Here is a 10,970-nt window from a genome sequence, read left to right as displayed (position 1 = left end):
CGACGCCTATCTTGGTGTAAGAAGCGTAAACCTTGGACGATTGAACAGTGGAAAAATGTTGTGTTGTGTGAGGAATCACGGACACAATATGGCGATCCGATGGCAGGGTGTGGGTATGTCGAATGCCCGGTGAACGTCATCTGTCGGCATGTGTAGTGCCAACAGTAGAATTCTGAGGCGGTGGTGTGGTGTTTTTCATGGAGGGGAGTTGCACCCCTTGTTGTTTTGCATGGCACTATCACAGCACAGGCCTACATTGATGTTCTAAGTACCTTCTTGCTTCCCGCTGTTGAAGAGCAATTCGGGTCTTGGGATTGCATCTTACAACTCAATCGAGCACCTGTTCATAATGCACGGCCTTTGGCGAAGTGGTTACACTACAATAACGACCCTGTAGTGGAGTGGCCTGTACGGAGTCCTGACCTGAATCCTACAGAACACCTTTGAGATGCTTTGGAACACCGACTTCGTGCCAGGTCTCACCGACCGACATCGAAAGCTCTCCTCAGTGCAGCATTCAGTGAAGAATGGGCTGCCATTCGCCAAGGAACCTTCCAGCATCTCATTGAACATACGCCTGCGAGAGTGGAAACTGTCATCAAGGCTAAGGGTGGGCCAACACTATGCTGAATTCCAGCATTTCCGATGGAGGGCGCCACGAACTTGTAAATCATTTTCAGTCAGGCGTCCGGATACTTTTGATCACATACTGTATGATTTTCGGGTCAGTGTTGGGTTTCAAAAAAAATGGTTCAAATGGCTCTGAGCACTATGGGACTTAACATCTGTGTTCATCAGTCCCCTAGAACTTAGAACTACTTAAACCTAACTAACCTAAGGACATCACACACATCCGTGCCCGAGGCAGGATTCGAACCTGCGACCGTAGGAGTCGCGTGGTTCCGGACTGAGCGCCTTAACCGCTAGACCACCGCGGCCGGCAGTGTTGGGTTTGTTTGGTTTTGGGTTCATTATTATGTTACTCACTCTCTATGTCTGAGCTATTGTGTCATGTCTTAGGCAGTGTAGCAATGTCGTTAGAAGTGGGATTAACGTGGTCTTGAGTATCTTTTTCGGGGTGGAATCGTTTTACTCTGTTTTGTCCTGGGGAGGAGTTGCGCCCTGTAATGTGTTTTGTGACTGCTGCTTCGTCTTATGTTGGTGCCGTTTGTTTCTGTACTGTTGATGGTAGTTGTGTCTCGACTGTGTATCTCAATTCAGCGTGAAATTGGACGTTCTTGGGGGTGAATCCCTATTTATTTGTACAATAGGGTGTACCCTGTGCGAGGCACTTCAGAGTGGTATTCATGGCATAGATATAGAAGTAGATATATACACTACTGGCCATTAAAATTGCTACACCACGAAGGTGACAAACTACAGATGCTAAATTTAACCGCCAGGAAGAAGATGCTGTGATACGCAAATGATTAGCTTTTCAGAGCATTCACACTTACAACGTGCTGACATGAGGAAAATTTCCACCGATTTCTTATACACGAACAGCAGTTGACCGGCGTTGCCTCATGAAACGTTCTTGTGATTCCTCGTGTAAGGAGGAGAAATGCGTACCATCACGTTTCCGACATTAGTGAAGGTCGGATTGTAGCCTATCGCGATTGCGGTTTACCGTATCGCGACATTGCAGCTCGCGTTGGTCGACATCCAATGACTGTTGGCAGAATATGGAATCGGTGGGTTCAGGAAGTTAATACGGAATGCGCTGCTGCATCCCAACGTCCTCGTATCACTAGCAGTCGAGATGACAGGCATCTTATCCACATGACTGTAACGGATCGTGCAGCCGCGTCTCGATCCCGAGTCAACAGATGGGGACGTTTGCAAGACAACAACCATCTGCACGAACAGTTCGACGACGTTTGCAGCAGCATGGACTATCAGCTCGGAGACCGTGGCTGCGGTTACCCTTGACGCTGCATCACAGACAGGAGCGCCTGCGATGGTGTACTCAACGAAGCTGGGTGCACGAATGGCGAAACGTCATTTTTTCGGACGAATCCAGGTTCTGTTTGCAGCATCGTGATGGTCGTATCCGTGTTTGGCGACATAGCAGTGAACTCACATTGGAAGCGTGTATTCGTCATCGTCATACCCGGCGTGATGATATGGGGTGCCATTGGTTACGCGTCTCGGTCACCTCTTGTTCGCATTGACGGCACTTTGAACAGTAGACCTTACATTTCAGATGCGTTACGACCCGTGGCTCTATCCTTCATTCGATCCCTGCGAAACGCTACATTTCAGCAGGATAATGCACGACTGCATGTTGCAGGTCTTGTACGGGCCTTTCTGAATACAAAAAAATGTTCGACCGCTGTCCTGGCCAGCACATTCTCCAAATCTCTCACCAATTGGAAACGTCCGGTGAATGGTGGCTCGTCGCAATACGCCAGTCACTATGTTTGATGAACTGTGGTACCGTGTTGAAGATACATGGGCAGCTGTACCTGTACACGCCATCCAAGCTCTGTTTGACTCAATACCCAGGCGTATCGAGGCAGTTATTACGGCCAGAGGTGGTTGTTCTGGGTACTGATTTCTCAGGATCTATGCACCCAAACTGCGTGAAAATGTAATCACATGTCAGTTCTATTGTCCAATACCCGTTTATCATCTGCATTTCTTCTTGGTGTAGCAGTTTTAATGGCCAGCTGTGTAGCACGTGTTTAGTACTCCACTGAAAGGCAGCAGCTAGCTGATGCCTTCACCGTCGGATACGCGGCTCGGCATTTAGCAGAGAGCAGCAACGGTTTTTCCGCCACCGCCATAACTCGCGCCGCGTTCCGATAGCTGGGGCTCTGGCCTGGCATTCCCGACGCGGCATCGAGCACAGCTCCCTCCACCACGCACCGCCGCCCACACCCCATCACCCGTCGCCTGCGCCTTTTGTTTGTTTCCTGGCGAGCGAGAGAAAGCCTGACCTCATTTCCGGGTAGGTCCAGATGTCTCGCGCAGCGACGCGGGAGATTGCCGAGACGTCCGGACGGAATGGGAGCGAGCAGCAGAAACAGGGGAAGGGGGAGGGGAGAACGGAATAAGGAAGACGCGAGTGCGGGGAAAGAAATCGGAGAAAGTAACGAGGAACGGTGCGGCAACAGCGCCATCTGCCAGCCCTAACTCCCTGTTATACGACCGCTGCCTCGACAACAATCGGAAATATTTCCGCCTAACAATAACGGATGGTCTCTCCTCTCACGGATAACAGAGGCGCACGATATACATTTGCAAGTCTTGGCTCTTCTTATTCTCCGCGTAGGCGCAGATATTCTGGACTCTATCCAGGGCCACATTCAAGGGCCGCGCCACTAACATTTAAAATTTAGAAGTCTTTGTTTTATGAGGAGATTTCAAAAAATAAGTTGCACATTATTGTGGCAGGCCATGAAATTTCTATTTAATGCTGAACTGCATTTCTTCAGCCTGGAACCGCGCGTCTGCTACGGTCGCAGGTTCCAATCCTGCCTCGGGCATGGGTGTGTGTGATGTCCTTAGGTTAGTTAGGTTTAAGTTGTTCTAAGTTCGAGGGGACTCATGACCTCAGATGTTAAGTCCCATAGTGCTCAGAGCCAATTTTTGTACTGCACTTCAAAGTAGGGTAGTGGGCTAAGGCCGAAACAACCGGTTTTCGGTTATATCTTCTTCTTTTTTCTTCAATAGGAGCTTAACTTGAGTGTTAAAACCGCTCAAAGTAGCTGGTTTCTGAAATAACCGAGTTTCTTTCTTTATTCCTATTATTTACTGTAATAAATACAGATATCAAATAAAGACTGAAAAATTTCGATTCCTTGAGTTTCGATATGCATACAATCGAATCGTAGCTAAGTAAAAGAAAACTTAGTCCATTTAATGTACACTAAAATGTAAATGTCGTTTAACTAGGACCGTTCGCCGGGTGCAAGTCTTTCGATCTGACGCCACTTCGGCGACTTGCGCGTCGATGGGGATGAAATGGTGATGATTAGGACAACAAAATTGGTTCAAATGGCTCTGAGCACTATGGGAATCAACTTCTGGGGTCATCAGTCCCCTATAACTTAGAACTACTTAAACCTAACTAACCTAAGGACACCACACTCATCCATGCCCGAGGCAAGACTCGAACCTGCGACCCAGCAGTCTCGCGGTTCCAGACTGTAGCGCCTAGAACCGCACGGCCACTCCGGCCGTCGATTAGGACAACACAACACCCAGTCCCTGAGCGGCGAAAATCTCTGACCCAGCCGGGAATCGAACCGGGGCCCTTACGATTGACATTCTGTCGCGCTGACCACATAGCTACCGGGGGCGGACACTGTACACTGTTTTTCTTAAAAGTGATAGCGTTAATTGGTTGACTACTGTTTCAGACCACCAGTATTCTGATACGGATTCTAATTATTTGAAAGCCTGTTCAAAAATCGTGTTGTGATTAACAATCATACCACTATTGGACATTATAACTAGTCAGCGATAAAGGGTGAAAACTGACGTTTAATCCTTAAACTCAGGAGGTGTGGTCTCTCAGACCGCGCGAAAAATTTCGAACTCGCTCCCCAGGGCCAATCGCCGGCCTCGGTGGCCGTGCGGTTCTGGCGCTGCAGTCCGGAACCGCGGGGCTGCTACGGTCGCAGGTTCGACCCCTGCCTCGGGCATGGGTGTGTGTGATGTCCTTAGGTTAGTTAGGTTTAAGTAGTTCCAAGTTCTAGGGGACTTATGACCTAAGATGATGACTCCCATAGTGCTCAGAGCCATTTGAACCATTTTTGAACCCAGGGCCAATCGAGGTGCAATGTTTCTATACCTCCCCCCCTCCACCCTCCTTAAATTGCCAAGCCTACGATGTTTTGTTCTCGGTTGCTTTATCGCATTCTGTGTTTGTCTTTGTACATCCATTTTTAAACTGGATGAAGGTTGGGCACAGCTGGTATAATTTTTATTAAAAATGAAATTCCTCCAGCTGTACTTAAGATTTTATGTTTACTTCGCTACTGGCAACGTCCTTGCCGCAATGGATGCACCAGTTTTCCTGAGATCACCGAAGTTAAGCGCTGTCGGGCGTGGTCGGCACTTGGATGGGTGACCAGCCAGGCCACCATTCGCTGTTGCCATTTTTCGGGGTGCAGCCTCGTGATGCCAATTGAGGAGCTATTCGACCGAATAGTAGCGGATTCGGTCAAGAATACCACCATAACCACCGAGAGAGGAGTGTGCTGACCCCACGCCCCTTCTATCCGCATCCTCCACTGAGGATGACACGGCGGTCGGATGGTCCCGGTAGGCCACTCGTGGCCTGCAGATGGAGTGCTTCGCTACTAGTTTCGATGTTGCGTAAGCGCCATCTTCAGGCCCGTACACTTTGATGAAATCAGTTGTGTGTGGCTCAGTCTACTAGTCTGCAGTGAGACCAACATGTGCTCCACCCGCTCTGTGTTTGTTGACACGTGTCACTGATAGGTGTTGGAGTCTCTTAGACCGAGTCTCGTGAACTACGTACCTGTTTTCTTCAGTACGGTACTGTATAGCTCAAAATGTGTTGGCACGTCTGTGTCGTTTTTCACTTTCCCGAGTTTGATGAAATTGTTAGTCGGTCTATGGAGGAAGATATCAGTGATATTGATGAACAAGTAAACGGAAAAGACTACGATTTTACATTAGCCAGTGATAACAGAAACTGCTATCGAACAAGAGTATCATTCAAAGGAAGAACGTCAGGAAAGCTGTGATGGGGATCTGTCTGTTTCTTCAGTGAAATACTTAAAGTGTCTGTTAAAATCTAATGTGTTCTGAGCGGTGATAAGGAAACTGTAGTTCCCACCCATGAATGTCAAATTGACAGACTTTCTATTTGTACCTATCGGGTGGAATTTTTATGCGCAAATTTACACCCTGGAATTTAGTTTTATTCGGAGATTTATAATCTACAGAGATTATATAATATTTCAGAATGTAAAATTCAGTACTCTAACATTCTATTTATGTGTACTATTTGAAAGAACCACACAAAATTATGTGCTTTTGTGTGATAAATAGTAAAATTCTGCAGGCTTTGTTTAGTGCAATAAAATAAACTAGAAGCATTTAAACAACACTTAAATAATTGTAAAAATAAATGTTATATAGCATAAATTTAAATATTCTAATGATTTTTGCTTTAAATCTCGGTTTAAACAAATGGGTCTTAGAGACCCCACCTAGTGGTTTACGTTACAGAGAAGTCACCTCGCGAGTTAAGTCTTTAGTTTTCGTGTTAAATTCGTCCGTTTTCAAGGGTTACACGAAGATGAAGGTTTTTCATGTGGACACAAGCAACGGATCAGCTACTTTCTATTTTTATTGTAAACTGTGAATGAATTGTAAAGTCTTATGTTTTCTCCTCAAATGATGTCGCAAGCTCGTTGTGGCTCATCCCGTTTTTAATCTTCTAAAACAAATGGATCATTGCACTTCACTGATACTGATACTTCGTGAAATACATCCAAACTAGGGATGGTGCTATTCTGTAATACAATTGATGGCGGACGACGACAGTGAACAACGACCGTATAGGCCAGATGGGACAAGTCTTGAACACTGGAACTTCACGCGTACCCTCTAACAGGCCACGCCAGATGGTTAACGGTACAGTATTCTCTCACAATCAGCAACGCTGCACCAATTCTTACGCCATGTGTTTGTTGCTCGTTTTTATCAGCATTTTTATTAATACAGCTTTTCCCATCTTCTGTTACTGTACATCTACATCTATATGGATACTCCGCAAATCACATTCTCACGAAATTCAAATCACCATCTTTCTCCTCCGAATGCGAAAATATTTTGTTGACACCGACCTACATGGGGAGAAACGATCACCACAATAAAATAAGGGAAATCAGAGCTCGTACGGAAAGATATAGGTGTTCGGTCTTTCCGCGCGCTATACGAGATTGGAATAATAGAGAATTGCGAAGAGGGTTCATCGATTACCCTCTTCGCAATTTTCTATTATTCCAATCTCGTATAGCTCGTATCTTTCCGTACGAGCTCTGATTTCCCTTATTTTATTGTGGTGATCGTTTCTCCCTATGTAGGTCGGTGACAACAAAATATTTTCGCATTCGGAGGAGAAAGTTGATGATTGGAATTTCGTGAGAAGATTCGGTAGCATCGAGAAAGCCTTTCTTTTAATGATGTCCAGCCCAAATCCTGTATCATTTCTGTGACACTCTCTACCATATTTCGCGATAATACAAAACGTGCTGCCTTTCTTTGAACTTTTTCGATGCACTCTGTCGGTCCTATCTGGTAAAGATCCCACACCGCGCACCAGTATTCTACAAGAGGCTGGACAAGCGTAGTGTAGACAGTCTTCTTAGTAGATCTGTTACATTTTCTAAGTGTCCTGCCAATAAAGCGCAGTCTTTGGTTAGCCTTCCCCACAACATTTTCTATGTGTTCCTTCCAGTTTGAGTTGTTCGTAATTGTAATACCTAGATATTTAGTTGAATATAAGCAATATTTCAAAACAATGGAACTTTGCTCGATTAAAAAAAAAACGTTTCTCTAAAAATCAAAAATTTTAAAATTTTAGTACTGCTGCTATGGCTAATTTATATTTCGGCTTCTCACGTGGTTATTAGTAAGGGAAAAAAACATCTATTCCAAGCGAGGCCAAACAAATACGGAAAAATACCAGTTTCGATTTTAACTGTTCAAAATGACTCTGAGCACTATGGCACTTAACTTCTCAGGTCATCAGTCCCCTAGATCTTAGAACTACTTAAACCTAACTAACCTAAGGACATCACACACATCCATGACCGACGCAGGATTCGAACCTGCGACCGTCGTGGTCGCCTGGTTTCAGACTGTAGTTCGTAGAACTACCACGGCCGGTCTCGGTTTTAAGTGGTCGGTTTTTTTCCCCATCTCTACTTCAAAGCGACACATATGCATCATTAGCCTTACCATACGTTCAGTCTTGTTTCTTTAGTGCAGTCCGAAGGTAATATCCGGGGTTGTACAAATTTCCGCGGTTTGAGAATTTTACGACTGGCGAGGATTTTTATTTTTATCTAGACCCACATGTCATTTGGCAAAACGAACGACACGGCCTACGGGTTTAGTTGTTTTCTTGTGTGAAGCAACTCGTCCGCACATTTTTCATCATTTTATCTCTATTCATTTTATGACTCATTGTTCATCTATGGGCAAAATAAAACGTGTTTTTATTGTTAATCTGCTCTAGGAATACAAATTATTGAAAGTCTATAATGACAGTAACAGTAAACCTGTTTATTGCAGCCGGCCGTTGTGGCCGAGCGGTTCTAGGCGCTTCAGTCTGGAACCGCGCGACCGCTACGGTCGCACTTCCGAATCCTGCCTCGGACATGGGTGTGTGTGATGTCCTTAGGTTTGTTAGGTTTAAGTAGTTCTAAGTTCTAGGGGACTGATGATCACAGATGTTAAGTCCCATAGTACTTAGAGCCATTTGAACCATTTGTTTATTGTACACTATGTTCTGGAGGGTTTTCTGTTGCACGTAAAGGAAAGTGTGACATTAAACACCACGGTGAAACAGCTATACATAGGAATGCTATTGATGCTACTGCTTCAGCAAACATAAGCATTTTTTTAAGCCAAAGAAGGGAATAATAACAGTGGCCTGGATCGTTCTGCTGCTAAATAAGCTATATTTTCATACCACACTGTTAGACACGGACACCATTTCAAAAAAAAAAAAAAAAAAAAAAAAAAAAAAAAAAAAAAGTCATGTCTATTGAAAACACAATTTCAAAAATATTTCATGGATTTGACAGAAAAACATGTAATAATATAGCCTGTGCTGGACCAAAAACATTATGGTTAGCGTCAGGAAGACTCCGTAAACATAATCCCATTTTTAATTATCGGTGTATTACTTTAATTACCTTTGTTTTCTAATTTGTTGAGACAATATTTGCCCCTCAGTCTCAAAGAATGAAGTATGAATAAATAAAATAAATCGCTCAATGCTAAATGTACACGCAGTTTTATAGCGCTTTTCGCAGAAGAATGTTTAAACAGAAACTTAAATCTGTAAATCAAAGAAATAAATATACCAAGGATAATTTTGGGACCAGTTACAGAGTAAAAAGCAATACGGAAGACATCGTAATAGTGAACATTATACACAAACTGAAAAAAATTACAGACATCATTGTTAAAAGAAGAACAGCTTTTTACTGCCACATCTGAAGGATGAAACCCAACAGACTGACAAAAGGTGGTTCGCTCATTTCGGTAAATTAAAAATGAATAACACATGGCCCAAACAAATTGGAAGGGACATGCACCAACTCCAGATTACTGCACAATATACTGAGGAACGAATACCACTGTGAAAGAAAATTTTAGATCCAATAGTTTCATGAAAAAAAGATTGGAGCTACTTGGAGAATGCAGGGAATAAAATCGAGAAATAATTAGAGGAATGTTGAAGAAAAGACAGGGGAAACAGTTGAGATAAAAACAATAAAATATAGCTAAGGAATCTGTCGCTATAGTCGACATATTTATCTCGCGAAAATTCTGCAATTTTTTTATATTTAATTTTTTATCATTTATTTTTGTGTTCCACTTGGACATTTTAATTGCCTGGTAAAAGTTACCGTTGACAGTACCGCTAAAACGAAGTTAGCAAACACGGTTATCAAAAATTGCTTCACCAAAGAAGAAGTAAATATTTCATAATTCAAATGAAAGACAACTGCCAAATGACTAACATAGAAGTAGATACCATAAGCGTAGCGAAGCAGTTTGAACCACTTAATAAAGGCAAGACTTCTCGTCCGCATGGTATTATAGTTATGTTCCTATCACAGTATGCTGATACAATAGCCTCATACTTAGCAATTGTATGCCGTACGTAATGCCAAGTGGTTTGAGGCGCCATGTCACGGATTGCGCGGCCTCTCCCGCCAGAGGTTTGAGTTTTCCCTCGTGTGTGTGTGTGTGTGTGTGTTGTTGTTGTCCTTAGCATAGTTTAAGTTAGTTTAATTAGTGTGTAAATCTACGGAGGGATGACGTCAGCAGTTTGGTCCCTTAATAATTCACTCACATTTGAACATTTTTGCGTACCTAATGACTGGAATATTGCATGCGTCACACCAATACTCAAAAAAGGTTCAAAAAATGGCTCTGAGCACTATGGGACTTAACATCTGAGGTCATCAGTCCCCTGGAACTTAGAACCACTTAAACCTAACTAACCTAAGGATATCACACACATCCATGCCACAGGCACGGTTCGAACCTGCGACCGTAGCGGTCACGCGGTCCAGACTGAAGCGCCTAGAGCCGCACGGCCACACCGGCCAGCCTCAAAAAAGGAACTGGGAGCAATTCATTGAAGTACTGAAGCAACCACTGACGTCGATGTGCAGTAGGATTTTGGAACATTTCGTACGAAAATTATCAATTCCCTTGAAGCAAACGGTTCATAGGCAAATAGCCAATGCGGTTTCAGTAAATATCGCATTTCCGAAACATAACTAGCTCTTCATTCGTTAATAATTCGTAACGAATGCTCTCGACAGATGATCTCAAATTGCATCGCGGAAGTTGTGCGACTGGATCCGTGATCTCCTGTCAGCAAGGTCTAGTATTTGGCTGAAAGTCATCTAGTAAAACAGAAATGATATCTAGTGTTCCCCAAGCAATTGTTTTAGGCTCTCTACATCTACATGTACATAGATACTCCGCAAGCCACCGTACGGTGCGTGGCGGATTGCACCCTTTACCACAACAAATCATTTCCTTTCCTGTTCCATTCGCAAATAGAGCGAGGAAAAAAAAGCTACTGTAAAAACTGTAAATTTGTGGTAAGATCTTATGGGACCAAACTGCTTAGGTCATCTGTCCCTAAGCTTACACACTGCTAAATCTAATTTAAACTAACTTAGGCTATGGACAATACACACACACACACACACACACACACACACACACAC

The sequence above is a fragment of the Schistocerca gregaria genome, chromosome 10 (assembly GCF_023897955.1).
Source record: "Schistocerca gregaria isolate iqSchGreg1 chromosome 10, iqSchGreg1.2, whole genome shotgun sequence".
In the NCBI taxonomy this organism is placed as follows: Eukaryota; Metazoa; Arthropoda; class Insecta; order Orthoptera; family Acrididae; genus Schistocerca; species Schistocerca gregaria.
The sequence above is the reverse complement of the archived record's forward strand: the minus strand, read 5'-3'. Positions refer to the sequence as shown.